This window comes from Pongo abelii, chromosome 13 (genome assembly GCF_028885655.2).
Source record: "Pongo abelii isolate AG06213 chromosome 13, NHGRI_mPonAbe1-v2.0_pri, whole genome shotgun sequence".
Taxonomy (NCBI): domain Eukaryota; kingdom Metazoa; phylum Chordata; class Mammalia; order Primates; family Hominidae; genus Pongo; species Pongo abelii.
The window spans coordinates 91,761,074-91,776,896 of NC_071998.2; the positions used below are offsets into that span (position 1 = coordinate 91,761,074).

The 15,823-nt window shown below is 41.0% G+C and overlaps 1 pseudogene; it reads left to right on the top strand.

Moving 5' to 3' along the window:
* The first annotated feature begins 12,325 nt into the window (after positions 1-12,325).
* LOC100458203 (actin, cytoplasmic 1-like) lies at positions 12,326-13,504 on the top strand (annotated as a pseudogene).
* Positions 13,505-15,823: the final 2,319 nt, after the last annotated feature.

Consider the following 15,823-nt stretch of genomic DNA (forward strand, 5'->3'; position numbering starts at 1 on the left):
CTTCTCGAGGAGTATCTTTGTGGCGTTCTCTGTATTTCCTGAATCTGAATGTTGGCCTGCCTTGCTAGATTGGGGAAGTACTCCTGGATAATATCCTGCAGAGTGTTTTCCAACTTGGTTCCATTCTCCCCGTCACTTTCAGGTACACCAATCAGACGTAGATTTGGTCTTTTCACATAGTCCCACATTTCTTGGAGGCTTTGCTCGTTTCTTTTTATTCTTTTTTCTCTAAACTTCCCTTCTCACTTCATTTCATTCATTTCATCTTCCAGGGCTGATACCCTTTCTTCCATTTGATCGCATTGGCTCCTGAGGCTTCTGCATTCTTCACGTAGTTCTCGAGCCTTGGTTTTCAGCTCCATCAACTCCTTTAAGCACTTCTCTGTATTGGTTATTCTAGTTATACATTCTTCTAAATTTTTTTCAAAGTTTTCAACTTCTTTGCCTTTGGTTTGAATATCCTCCTGTAGCTCGGAGTAATTTGATCGTCTGAAGCCTTCTTCTCTCAGCTCGTCAAAGTCATTCTCCGTCCAGCTTTGTTCCATTGCTGGTGAGGAACTGCGTTCCTTTGGAGGAGGAGAGGTACTCTGCTTTTTAGAGTTTCCAGTTTTTCTGCTCTGTTTTTTCCCCATCTTTGTGGTTTTATCTACTTTTGGTCTTTGATGATGGTGATGTACAGATGGGTTTTTGGTGTGGATGTCCTTTCTGTTAGTTTTCCTTCTAACAGACAGGACCCTCAGCTGCAGGTCTGTTGGAGTACCTGGCCGGCCGTGTGAGGTGTCAGTCTGCCCCTGCTGGGGGGTGCCTCCCAGTTAGGCTGTTCGGGGGTCAGGGGTCAGGGACCCACTTGAGGAGGCAGTCAGCCCGTTCTCAGATCTCCAGTTGCGTGCTGGGAGAACCACTGCTCTCCTCAAAGCTGTCAGACAGGGACATTTAAGTCTGCAGAGGTTACTGCTGTCTTTTTGTTTGTCTGTGCCCTGCCCCCAGAGGTGGAGCCTACAGAGGCAGGCAGGCCTCCTTGAGCTGTGGTGGGCTCCACCCAGTTCAAGCTTCCAGGCTGCTTTGTTTACCTAAGGGAGCCTGGGCAATGGCGGGCGCCCCTCCCCGAGCCTCGCTGCCGACTTGCTGTTTGATCTCAGACTGCTGTGCTAGCAATCAGCGAGACTCCGTGGGCATAGGACCCTCTGAGCCAGGTGCGGGCTATACTCTCCTGGGGCACCCTTTCCTAAGCCCGTCGGAAAAGCGCAGTATTCGGGTGGGAGTGGCACCCGTGGAAAGGGAACTGCCTGACCCCTTGCGCTTCCCGAGTGAGGCAATGCCTCGCCCCTGCTTCGGCTGGCGCACGGTGCACTCACCCACTGACCTGCGCCCACTGTCTGGCACTCCCTAGTGAGATGAACATGGTACCTCAGATGGAAATGCAGAAATCACCCGTCTTCTGCGTCGCTCGCGCTGGGAGCTGTAGACCGGAGCTGTTCCTATTTGGCCATCTTCGTTTCTTCATTTATTAACTCCTGTGCCAAGACTCTTGATGAGGGCTTCCAGCACAACATGCTGGGAGTCCTTGACCATGTCAGCGATAAGAGTATGAACCATTTCACTGATAGTGGGTTACAATATTTTCTTTTATTTTCTAAGTAACTGAGAATACAAAGGTCTTATCAGCAGGAAGTTCAGAGTTTGTTCTGATCTTTGCTCACTCATGTAGGTAGTAAAATTATTTAAACATATTTTTCTATTTATTAACAAATATTAAAAAGCATCTACTTCCATCAGTGAATGAATGGCTACACAAAATGTGGCCCTTACAAACAATGGAATACTATTCATTCTTAAAAATGAAGACAATTCTGATACATGCTACAATGCAGATGAACCTTGAAAACATGACGCCAAGAGAAGTCAGATGCAAAAGGACAGATAATGTATGATTCCACTTATGAGAGGTATGATAATAGGCAAATTCACAGAGACAGAAAGAACAGTGGTTACCAGGCATTGAGTGGAGGGGAAGAAGAGGAGTTATAGGGAGTACAGAGTTTCTGTTTGGGATGATGAAAAAGTTCTGGAAATGTATAATGCTGATGGTTGCACAACATTGTGAATGTACTTGATACCATTGGATTGCATGCTTGAAATGCAAATTTTACGTTAGGCATATTTTATCACCACCACCACCACCACACACACACACACACACACACACACACACACGTAACTACTGACTATATGCTGGAGGAGAGTAGTGGCTTTCTGGAAAATAAACAAAAGCCTTATCTGTAGCATTGGCTGATTTCCATGGTGTAAATGCTTCCTCTGAGGCAGATTTCAAGCTATCAACACAACTCTGAACTTGGAGTTGGCAAGAGAAGAGCAACATTGGCTCTTCTGAGTCAGTAGGAGCTGACTTCAGCCCACTTCTGACTGGAAAATGAGAAATTTGGTATAACTTGACTTTTTCACTGCTTTCCCCACTTGCCACTTTTTGTTGTACATTGGCAGTTTGAATTAAGGTTAGAAAATTATTATTTTTATGTTAAGTAATATAATGATAATTTGAAACTTCTATTAAATTTTAATGTATATGTTAACTTTGGAGACTACATTTTACTGATCACTAGTTTTTCTTTTTCTTTTTCTTTTTTTTTTTTGAGACAGGACCTCACGCTGGCATTCAGGCTGGAGTGCAGTTAGTTGTGTGATCACGGCTCACTGCAGCCTTGACCTCTCAGTCCGAAGCGATTCTCCCACCTCAGCCTCCTGAGTAGCTGGGACTACAGGTGTGAGCCACCACACCCAGCTAATTTTTATTTTTTTGGAGAGATGGGGTCTCACTATGTTTCCCAGGCTGATAACTTCCGGGTTCAAGCAATCCTCCTACCTTGGACTCCCAAAGTGCTGGGATTACAGGTGTGAGCCACCATACGCAGCCCCAACTTGTTTCAGAGGGGTACATTTGTCCCGGTTCTTTAGGTTTCCCCTTATTTGATTTGCTTTATTGCTTTACATGTTTAGTGATTTTTTTTTTCCCATTTACTCATCTTACAGAGTGACATCAATTTCTCTGTTGGTAGTTGAAATGAGTCTGATGGAAGGAATGTGGATTATTGTTTATTTCAGGCACATAGGAAGAAGAAAGAGAAAAGGAAAAGGTTAGGTTGTCAGGAAACTTTGACTTACCAATTAGTCTAGAGATCTAGCATGCTAGTGGGTAAAGGCTGGGAAGTAGAATCAGAATTTACTTCCATATTTCTTGAGGCAATCAGACTTCAACAAGGGCAATGCTACTTTTCCTGGTGTGGCAGGGTTGTTCTTAAAATGGGCTAGTGATGGCAGTGCTCCTATATTTGGTCAGCATGGCAACATGAGCTGATTTCTTAGGTACTTTTGTCCAACACATGAGAGAAGTCATGGGAACAGCCCGCTCTTCTCCTATCTAATTCCCTTTGCATAATGGTTTGAAATACCTCGATGTTTCTTGGTTGAAGATGTCACACACTATTCTTACCTAAAATTTTGCTTTTACCTTTTAAATTGGTACTGGGAATGGGACACGACAAGATTTCTTTATCTGGAAATCTAAAAAAGAAGATCATAAACTAAATGTTTGGGGTCAGAGGTGGCAGTTCCATGCTGCTGAGAGCCTGATGTCTGTTTCTTACCAGTGCTGGCTTCTCCAACAGGTCAGTGCTTGCTCTTTCTGTGTGGATCCTGTGTGGGGCTGTGTGGATCCTACTGTTGCATCAGTATGACCGATACCATTTACTTCATTCATTTGGAGTACAAATATGATCCTGTCACCTTAATATTGTCAAATTCATTGTTTAAAACCCAAGGTATCCTGGTAGGAAGATATCCAGTGGTTGCCTTGAGACCTTTTCCCCTACTTAAAAATTCCCAAGAACTCCAAAGCTTTACTCTGTCCAAATTTAGGGGAGGATTATTTCTCCTTCTATTAATAATACCATAATTAGAGGGAGGTGGGAACCCTGATCACTGCTTCATATTAGCTCATGTCACTGCTGTTGAAACTGGGTCCCATAGATGTTTCCCTTTGCAGTATGTTGAATGTTCAAGTTCCTGTGCAGACCGCTGTGGAATCTCAAAGTTGAGCTCGAGATCATTATTCCCATAGTCCATACTTAAACATCTCCTAACAACACTGTGCTAGGATGGCTGAGCCCCAAGAGGCTTCTAGTATCAGTATGCACTGTGCTGTTACCAGGCCTCCTGACTCCCAAGTCTCAAGCCTGTTGAGTCCCGGTCACTAGCCTAGATTATACCTTTCCACAGTTAATTTTATTCCAGAGGCCTTGCCTTTCTTTACTCTGGGCTTTCTTCTGGGCCACCCTGGTCTACCCTCATGGTTCTCCCATGAGGGAACAGGGTTTGGGGGATCAGATCCTTCTCTCCTGCAACATACAATATGCAGATTGGTCCACTTTCTTCAGCAGACATGGACTCTACTTGCCAGTGGATATTGTGTTGGGTCTGACTTGGCAAGGCACAAATATTCCTATTGTAATCTTCTGCCAGAGAAAAAGTCCATGCTCATTCTTCAAAAGAGAGAACACTCAAATGATTCTTTGAAGAAAAAGTATCTAGTTCAAGGTACTACTCTGCCCCTACCTATGTTGAAAAGCAGCTGGCAGAGACTGTTAATACAAAGGCAGATGTAACTCCTTTTGTGGTATTGCTTCATCTTTATGTTTATTCTGTGACACCAGAGAGCATGGCTAATGTGGGCATATGGAGTCACAGTAATAGGAAAGGCAAACAGGTAAGTGGTAGAGTCGTAATTTGATTCTATCTCCCTGACTCTGAGGCCAGTGTCTATTCTGTCAATTGACAGTTATTATTGGGTACCTGCTGGTGCCAGACACTGCACTTGGTAGGTGCTGGGGATACAAGGAGAAGACATGGTTCTAGAGAGGAAGTTAAACTGCAAGAAAGAAAATGTAAAGGTGTGAACAGGGCACTAAGAGCACATGAGAGAGGGCACTTGAGCGGGGGTTTCCTGGAGAAGGAGATGTCCAAGCTGAGTCTTGAAGGAAAAATTGGGTAAGGCGAGTAGGCTCCTTATAGTGAGATAAACAGCAAGCGCTGACTGCAGAGCTTTCTGGTTACCATGATGTACTTTGTTATTGGGATAGAGAGCAGCTGCTGTGGAAAGGCTTTCTAAGTGTTTCTGTTTCTTTCTTTTCTTTTTTTTTTTAAAACACAGCTTTATTGAAGTGTAACTGATATCCAGAAAGCTGCACATATTTGATGTATACAATTTAATAAGTTTGTACCTATGCATACACCCGTGAAACTATTACTACCATCAAGATAATAAACATATCCATGCCCCTTTTTTTCATGGTAAGAATACTTAACATGAGATGAACCCTCTTAATAAAATTAGGTGCACAATACAGTATTGTTAACTATAGCCACCGTGCTGTACATCTGCATAACTCTAGGACACATTCATCTTGCATGACTGAAGCTCTATACCCATTGAACAAAAACTCCTCCTTTTTTCCCCCTCTTCCAGCCCCCAAAAGCCACCATTCTACTTTCTGCTTTTATGAGTTTGACCATTTTAGATACCTCATATAAATAGAATCATACAATATTTCCTTATAAGGGCATATTTATACATACTGGAAACCAGTTTGTTGCAACTAATTACCATTTGAACTTATGGGACACATTAGTTTGTGTAAAACTAAAACAACAATTCTGAACCCATTATTGCCTGGTTTTCATTTCCATTCTTTAAGTCCCATATAATCAAAGTTATAGTTATTCTAACATATTTTTGAGCAATGTTTGTAAATGGACTGATGTTAGTTGAGTACATGCCATGTGTTAGGTTCTTTATATCAATGTTCTCATGATGTGTGTATTATTACCTTTGTTATAGACAGGAAAACTGAGGCTCAGGCAGATTAAATATGCTGAAGGTCGCACAACTAAGTGTATCAGCTGGAGCAATAAGTGTGTCAGCTGGAATACAAACTCAGACCTGGCCGCTCATTCTAAGGCAATACCCAGAGCTCTCACTACCATCCTCTGTGTTGCTGGAAGTCTGAGTTGCTGACAGAGAACACTATTAATTACATGTGAGTGAAAATAGACTGAGGGGCATTAAGCAGGTGTGACCATAAAAACTGCTTCTGTTTCCGTGGATTTAATTATCTCCCACTATTGGCTTGAATTGGTTGTGAATGCACTGATAGAAGGTAATCAAAGAGCTGAATGAATCTGGCAGTTGTAAATGGAAGCACAGGGTCCCTGTCAGGCCAGTACAGAAGTGAATGCATCCATTGTTTTTAATAGGCCAAATATTTCTCTCTTGTTCCCTAGGAGGCAATTGGAAGAGACATGCTGATAGCTCCCCCTGGGACATTAACCAGAATCATATTTGTAAAGTGAAGCTTAAGTTGGTCATTTTATTCCCAGTTTCACAAAAATAGGAGGTGAATGGCAGTGGGAGCAAAGACACAATTTCTAGTTCATCAAAGATCACAAATTGTATTAGTGCAATATTTTCACAGTGATATAAAATGTTCACTTTAGATAAATCTCTATTTTCTGGTGGTTTTTAAGGCAAATCTTTTCTACTGTAATGATTATTTTAATGACCAATGTGGACATTTCTCCTTGCCTAGGTTTCTGATTCCTCAGCAGTGTAATCCCATGATCCACATTTACTTTGTACTTTCTAGGTGATCAACACAGCTGCTCTGTCTGTGGGACGTGGATAGCCTCGTGAACTTCCGACCCCTATGTTTTGAATGCCTTATGGTCATGACTTAATTTTGAAGATAACATTTGGCAAGTCAAAGGAAAAGAGTGAACTATCCCATATGTTCCTTTAATACTACTTTCCAAGGTTAAGAAGGAGAAATTGAAATATGCTAAGTCAGAAAAGAAATTCATGGCAATGGGAACCAGTTTGGGATATGGCTATTGTGAAGGTTCAGAGATGTACTTATTTCCTGGAAGATCAAGTTGCAACTGTCAGTTAACTTATAAGCATCCCTATCAATAGAGGAGAGGAGAGAAGAGGAACAAGATAGGTTTTTAGTGCCTCGGTTCATTGTGCTATTCTCATCAACCATCACATTATGAATTTAATGAAGTTACTCAGATAACTATAAGTCAAATTAGAGTTCAGTGTGTTTTCAGTTGAATTATCCAGTTTGATTATTGACATGTACAATATTTAATTAAATTTATTACCATTAATACAGTATAAATGAAAATCTGGCTAGATTTTCAAAGCAATAGTTTTATCTGGCAACATGAATAATAACTGGATGTGGCAGTTCTCAAAAAGAAAGAAACTTTTTTTCACAGATATCTCATTCTATGTCATAACAACATATATGACTGTTTAACTGGGTAACCATTTGTTTATAAAGCTATTATCATGTTCCTAGCACTGCTAGAGTCTGGGATTCCTGTAATGAGTAAGATAATCCCTTGCTTTCAAAAAAGCTCACAGTCTTTTTTATTGAAGTGTTGAATTATTTATCTTTAGTAAATCGAAATGTGTTTTAAGTGTGCTCACCCAGTCCATGAATTAAAGTTCTGGTTAATTATTTTGTAAAGAAAGGATTACTTTTGCCATAAGAAGAGCACTATAAGTTTACTCTTTTTGTATCCCGTTTCTTAATGTGGGGCTTTATAGCTAGTGTAGCGGCTTCTTAAAACAGGTGTTTCAAACAATGGAAGGGAGAGCCAGGTTTGTTGAGCCTTGGGTCTTCTGGCCACTTATTTCCCACTTTTCCCCTACTCAGCCCTCTGCTTTTGTGGCATTTCTTGCATTGAGCTCAATCTCTGCTTCTTTGATAATTTGCTTGTTATGTCCCCTTCACCCAGTTTCTTCTTTTCTTTGATAATATAAACTTTTCATTGTTTTTTAAAGCTTAGCGTAACTCTTCTTCCTCCTTAAAGCTTTCCCTACCCTCACCCAGAACTCTCTTTTTATTCATTAAATTCTAGGAGCAATGTCAGGGCAATTAGCACTTGGTCAGTTTCTAGTGTTTCAATAACATTACTAACAACAAACAGCAGTTTTCACTAAGTGCTTACTGAGTACCAATGTTATAACCACCAGACATGCATGTACTATTATTATCTTTATTTTATAGATAAGAACATTGAAACCCAGTGGACTTTAATAGCTTAATAAAGGCCCCACAGCTGGCAAGTGGTGGATCTGGGTAAACCCAGACCATTAGATCCTAGAGCCTGAGCTATTATCCACTGGCATTTCTGAATGTGCGGTCTTCTGACCATGTACATTAGAATCACCAACATGGATACTGTTAAAAATGCAGATTACTGGCCTGGCGCGGTGGCTCTCATCTGTAATCCCAGCACTTTGGGAGGCTGAGATGGGTAGATCATGAGGTCAGCAGTTGGAGACCACCTGGCCAACATAGTGAAACCCCGTCTTTTCTAAAAATACAAAAAATTAGCCAGGCATGGTGGCTGGTGCCTGTAATCCCAGGTACTTGGGAGGCTGAGGCAGAAGAATCGCTTGAACTTGGGAAACAGAGGTTGCAGTGAGCCAAGATCGCTCCATTGCACTCCAGCCCAGGAGACAGTGTGAGACTGTCTCAAAAAAACAAAAAGCAAAAAACAAAAAAACAAAAAAAAATGCAGATTACGGAACCCACCCAGATCTACTGTCTTAGAATCTATGGGTCTAGGTGTAGAGCATGGGAATCTGCATCTTTAACAAGCTTCCCGGGTAACTCTCACAAACTATATTTTGAGAATCATTGCGTATACTTTGCTGACTTTTCATTTATATATTTACCTTCCTAATCTGACTGTAAACTTCTTGAGGTCAGAGATTATGCCATCTACATACAACCTTCTAAATCTCCAAGTCTGCAATAGACATTTAGACATTGACTACAAGCTTAATCAATACTTGCTTTTTTTCTGATATAGGCAGCAAAATTAAATGTTTTCATACAACTATCGGAAAGATTCATATGATGGGACTTCTCATGAAAGCATCTGGTAATAGCCAAAGGCCCCATAGTTAGGACCAACCTCACGAATGCTTCTTCTCATTCTGACACTGACTCAGTACATCTTCATTTCCTGTCTCAGTTTGCCTGCCTTTGAAGTTGGGGAGATTTTAGTAATAAAGAAACAGAGGTATTGGTGGGAGCTAGTAATTGTAATTAGAATATAGAATTTAAAAAGTGATAAGACTAACATCTCATTTAGAAATTTAAGACATAAATGAAGTTAGCTTATTATTGAAGTTAGATCATACACGGTCCATTTCTAATTCACTGTGACAAGACTTTCACATCAGTTCAATTAGATAGATGTTGAGGGGTCACACAGAAGCTTTTCTGTACCCTCTGATGGCTGTTGACAGTTGCTGAGTCAGCTGGTAGTGACCTTGCATTATTCTGTGATAACAGGATACTCACACCTTCCAGTCCAGCCTCCTAGTTTCAGATGAGCTATATAATTTCCTCAGGTCAAGCCAGAATTTTAACCCAGATCTTAATGTGCCAAATTCATTGTTTCCCACAACCTCATCCTATTTCCTCTGCGTGGCATGCTGCTAAACATATAAGTCAAAAAGCAGCTTAGGTCATGTGTAAATAAGGCTGATAACAGAAAAAAAAAGACTTATTTTATACTCCCCTGACCTTTTTTTTTGGCTAACCAATTTCTTATGCAGCATCAGCTCCTGAAGGACTGCCGACAGCATATTAGCCATTTACATTTTATGCATTTACAATCAGAATCATGGCAATCCAAATGTTCACTTTTAATATGAATACCAAATGTATCACTAGGCAATTGTTACCATTAAACCCTAGCAATTGGCTAATGTCCAATGAATAATTTAAACTGTGGAACCTTGTGGGTTACTGTCCTGCCTAAGTGTGTTATTAATTCTTATCAACATTTTGTTTAAATAAACAGTTTTGGAAGCAACAATAAGCAAAAAATATAAGTATCACCTACCTATCACACACTATTGAGGATGGAAAACATCTAATATTTATTTGGAGATCCGATGGACTGGGGATGAGTTGTCAACAGAAACAGCACCTATGAATGTGCTCTTTGTCTTTCTAGAAAAGTCATCTGTGAGGAATTTATTTATTAAATAAATTTTATTGTGTATATTGTGTTTATTTATAAATTATATTGTATATATTTATATATAGTGTATATATATAGTAGTAAGATGATTACTATAATGGAATGAATTAACATATCCATCATCCCTCACATAGTTACCCATTTTTCCCTTCTGTGGCAAGAGCCTCTATAATTTACACATTTAGAAAAATCCTAAATACCATACGTTATTATTAACCATAATCTCCATGTTGTACATGGATCTTTTAGGGCTTTGCCATGACATATTACCTGTCTATTACCTGCCTGTAAACATGTTTTTAGATTGCCCTGACAGGAGAAGGTTAAACATTGTAAACATTGTAAAAATATTTAACCTTCTTCTCAAACACTGTAAAAAATATGCCATTAGATAATTTCTTAAGGAAATACTCCAAAAAGCTTCTCTTCTCCTAAGAGACATCTTAGGATGAGTTAGTCAGTGTAAATGGGGTGTTGAAGCCCATCCAAATGAAAGATGAATTCTGCTGCCTCATTCTTTTAATGGCCTCCTGCCCAAAATAAAACTAGCCAGCAAGCGGTATTTATCTTAGCGATGCTGCCATTTCATATCACAAAGTGACCATGCAGTCTCATAAACATAGTCCAAAAGTGCTGACTTTCAAAGGCAGTTGAATTTTTTTTACTTGTTACTGTTTTATAGCTTTGCATAAAATGCTAATGCCATAACATTTGTAGAACTATTAAATCATTTTAATGAAAGAGTAACAGTTATACAACTAATTCATTTTAGTGCATTTCACTTGCAGAATCCTTTAGTAGTTGATTGTAATGGGAAGAAACAATTTTTTTTTGTAGCTCCATAATTTTGTTCTCATGTGGAAACAAATCCCATTATTTTGGTGTAGTTTATACCCAAGTCTAATGGAGCAAATCCATTGACAGAATTTGTTGTCCCACATCTGGGCCCATTTGCCTGATGGCCCCCACTTAATGTGATCTATAGTCTAGCCAAGCCAAGTCTGCTTCTCTGGAAAAATATGGCTTTCTGTTTTCCTTTTAAGTGTTTAGGGGTAAATATATAGTCATACATTTTCAGCTACTGAAAAATGAGCTCAATCGCCATAACACCAAATCAAGGAAAACATTTGGGCTTTAAAAATTATCTTTGATCATATAACAAGACAGCTGGGATTGATTATTATCCCGGTCCCACATTTCCTCGTTAATGGCCATCCCACTTGGTATATGCCAGGACCTCTGTGGAAGAGAATGGCTGGAAAGCCCTGGAAACATTAAGCCCTGTGAGCAGTGGAAACAGATTTACATTTCTAAACAGATCCTTTGTTAAAGATCACCAGTGCATAGATCTGCAGCTTTCTTCTAGAGTAAAATCATTCTCTGTTTCTCTATTCCTGGCCCCCATGTTTTCAGACAAAGCTTCCATTAATAGATAACTCTTTCTTAAACAAAAATTTCTTTTAAGGAATTGCATTCCCTGATGTCCTCAAATGCTTAGGTTACCTAGAGAGCTGACTTCATTGTTAACATATTTTTACCACCTTACAAACATGTATTCCCTTTAACATTTTTCTCATTACAAACTGTATTATTCCTCTTAAAATATGTATATTCTTGTGAAATATGAATTCATTTTGTTTACCCTTACTGTAAATTTTTCTTCTGATTTTCTTCTGAACCAACTAGTCTCATTATTATTCTACCATGAGTTTAAGGGTTTTGCTGCTAAATGTTCATATCTTTTCCTTCACTCAGGCTTCTCTTGAGCATAGATGTAAAATATTGCAAAGATGTGAAAACTAGAATGTTTTCCCTCCAGGTGAACTGATTATCAAACTTAGTGTCTTGAACAACAGCACTCTTCAGCATTTCATCTAGCTTTGATCATTTCAGAACAGAAATTTCTTCTAAAACAATGCCTGTACAGTATCATTCCAAATATATAACAGTGAAATTAATGCCTTTTTGATTCACACGATATTATCGACTGGAAGAAACACATCCATTTAGATTCTCACTAGCAGCCTAGTTTACTTTATTCCATTATTTACAATGAAAGGGTTAGAATTTCTGTTTGTATTTATGTAGGTGGTACCTTAAATGTGTACAATTTTATGAATATTTTTTCAGCCAGCTCATCAGAATACCAATTTTGTCTGTTAAAATATCATATATTTCTGGCCAATACCACGTCTGCCCCGCAAGCACAGAACCCTGCCCTTGCCACTCCGCCGCCCAGTCCACACCCGCCGCCAGCTCACCATGGATGATGATATCACCCCACTTGTCATTGACAACGGCTCAGGCATGTGCAAAGCCGGCTTTGCAGGTGATAATGTCCCCTTGGGCCATCTTCCCCTCCATCGTGGGGCGCCCCAGGCACCAGGGTGTGATGGTGGGCATGGGTGAGAAGGACCTCTACGTGGGGCGACGAGGCCCAGAGAAGAGAAGCATCCTGACCCTGAAGTACCCCATCGAGCACACATCGTCACCACCTGGGACGACATGGAGAAGATCTGGCACTGGGTGTGGCTCCTGAGGAGCACCCGTGCAGCTGACCGAGGCCCCCATGAACCACAAGGCCAACTGCAAGAAGATGACCTAGATCATGTTTGCGACCTTCAACACCACAGCCATATACGTGGTCATCCAGGCCTTGTGGTCCCTGTACGCCTCTGGCTGCACCACTGGCATCATGATGGACTCCGTGGATGGGGTCACCCACACTGTGCCCATGTACAAGGGGTACGCCCTCCCCCATGCCATCCTGCATCTGGACCTGGCTGGCTGGGACCTGACTACCTCATGAAGATCCTCACCCAGCGCCACTACAGCTTCACCACCAGGGCAGAGCAGGAGATTGCGCATGACATCAAGAAGAAGCTGTGTTACCTCGCCCTGGACTTCGAGCAGGAGATGGCCACGGCAGCCTCCAGCTCCTCCCTGGAGAAGAGCTAGGAACTGCCCCACTGCCAGGTCATCAGCATCGGCAACGAGCATTTCGTCTGCCCCGAGGTGCTCTTCCAGCCTTCCTCCTGGGCATGGAATCCTGTGGCATTCACAAAACTACCTTCGACTCCATCATGAAATGTGACGTGGACATGCACAAAGACCTATATGCCAACACAGTACTGTCTGATAGTACTACCATGTACCCTGGCAACCCTGACAGGATGCAGAAAGAGATCACTGCCCTGGGGCCCAGCACAATGCAGATCAAGATTATTGCTCCTCCCGAGCTCAAATAGTCTGTGTGGTTCGGCTCTATCCTGGCCTCGCTGTCCACTTTCCAGCAGATCAGATGTGGACCAGCAAGCAGGGGTATGACCAGTCAGCCCCTCCATCCTCCAAATGCTTCTAGGCAGACTGTTAGTTGCGTTACACCCTTTCTTGATAAAACCTAACTTCTGCAGAGAACAAGATGAGATTGGCATGGCTTTATTTTTTATTTATTTATTTATTTTTTTTGTGGCTTGACTCAGATTTAAAAACTGGAATGGTGAAGGTGACAGCAGTCTGTTTGAGCGAGCATCCTCCAAAATTCTACAATGTGGCCGAGGACTTTGATTGTACATTGCTCTTGTTCTGTTTTTAATAGTAATTCCAAATAACGTGAGATGCATTGTCACAGGAAGCCCCTTGCCCTCCTAAAAGCCACCCCACTTCTCTCTAAGGAGAATGGCCCAGTCCTCTCCCGAGTCCACACAGGGGAGGTGATAGCATTGCTTTCATGTAAATTACGTAATGCAATTTTATTTTTTTGAGACGGAGTCTCGTTCTGTCGCCCACGCTGGAGTGCAGTGGCCCAATCCCAGCTCACTGCAAGCTCCGCCTCCTGGGTTCACACCATTCTCCTGCCTCAGCCTCCCGAGTAGCTGGGACTACAGGCATCCATCACCATGCCTGGCTAATTTTTTTTTTTTTTGTATTTTTAGTAGAGACAGTGTTTCACCATGTTAGCCAGGATGGTCTCAATCTCCTGACCTCGTGATCCGCCCGCCTTGGCCTCCCAAAGTGCTAGGATTATAAGTGTAAGCCACTGCGCCCAGCCTAGCAAAAATTTTTAAATCTTTGCCTTAATACTTTTTTTATTTTGTTTTATTTTAAATGATCAGCCTTCATGGCTCCCCCTTTTTTGGTCCCCAACTTGAGATACATGAAAACTTTTGGTGTCCTTGGGAGTGGGTGGAGGGCAGCCAGGGGCTTACCAGTACACTGACTTGGGACCAGTTGAATAAAAGTGCACACGTTAAAAAAATCATATATTTCTTTGGGTTAATGTCTTAATCATTTACTATTTTTTATGAGTTGTAGTGAAAATGAGATGAAAATCATTTTGCAATTTAGTCCTATGTATCATTAACTAAACATTAAACTCCAGAAATCTGATACAGTTAATAACAACTAACAACTATGCAGTAATTAAAAGTTTACAGAATACATCCACTATAAACAGAACCCACCTCTGCAACAACCCTGTAAGGTAGATTTGTTATCTTATTTTACTGTTGAGAATACTGAGGTTTTGGAAAACATAATAACTGGAAATTTGTTTCTGATCAGTGTAATAGAAAAGATCATTTTCTATATGTAGCTGGAAATAAGGATGAATCTGAAGACCTAATATGCATGGGGTATTTGGCCACAACAGAACCAATATGTTTCTAGGAAGATGTGCTCCAGGACTGATGCATAATTTTTAAAATATTTTTAATTTTTTGTGGGTACAGAGTAGGTGTATATATTTATGGGGTACATGAGATTTTTTTAAAATTTATTTTTTATTTTTCCATAAGTTATTGGGGTACAGGTGGTATTTGGTTACATGAGTAAGTTATTTAGTGGTGATTTGTGAGATTTTGGTGCACCCATCACCCAAGCAGTATCCACTGCACCATATTTATAGTCTTTTATCCCTTGCCCTCCTCCCACTCTTCCCCACAAGTCCTCAATGTCCGTTGTATCATTCATGCCTTTGCGTCCTCACAGCTTAGCTCCCACGTATCAGTGAGAACATATGATGTTTCATTTTCCATTCCTGAGTTACTTCTCTCAGGACAATAGTCTCCAATCTCATCCAGGTCACTGCAAATGCTGTTAATTCATCCCTTTCTATGGCTGCATAGTATTCCATTGTATATATATCACAGTTTCCTTTTTTTTTTTGAGACGGAGTCTCACTCTGTTGCCCAGGTTGGAGTGCAGCAGTGTGATCTAGGTTCACTGCAAGCTCCCCCTTCCAGGTTCACGCCATTCTCCTGCCTCAGCCTCCTGAGTAGCTGGGACTACAGGCGTCCACCACCACGCCTGGCTAATTTTTTGTATTTTCAGTAGAGACGGGGTTTCACCGTGTTAGCCAGGATGGTCTAGATCTCCTGACCTTGTGATCCGCCTGCCTTGGCCTCCCGAAGTGCTGGGATTATAGGAGTAAGCCACCGTGCTTGTAGATTGATGGGCATTTGGGTTGGTTCCATGATTTTGCAGTTGTGAATTTTCCTGCTATAAACATGCATGTGCAAGTATTCTTTTCAAATATGGCTTCTTTTCCTCTGGGTAGATACCCAGTAGTGGGATTGCTGGATCAAATGGTAGTTCTATTTTTAGTTCTTTAAGGAATCTCTATACTGTTTTCCATAGTGGCTGTACTAGTTTACATTCCCACCAGCAGTGTAGAAGTGTT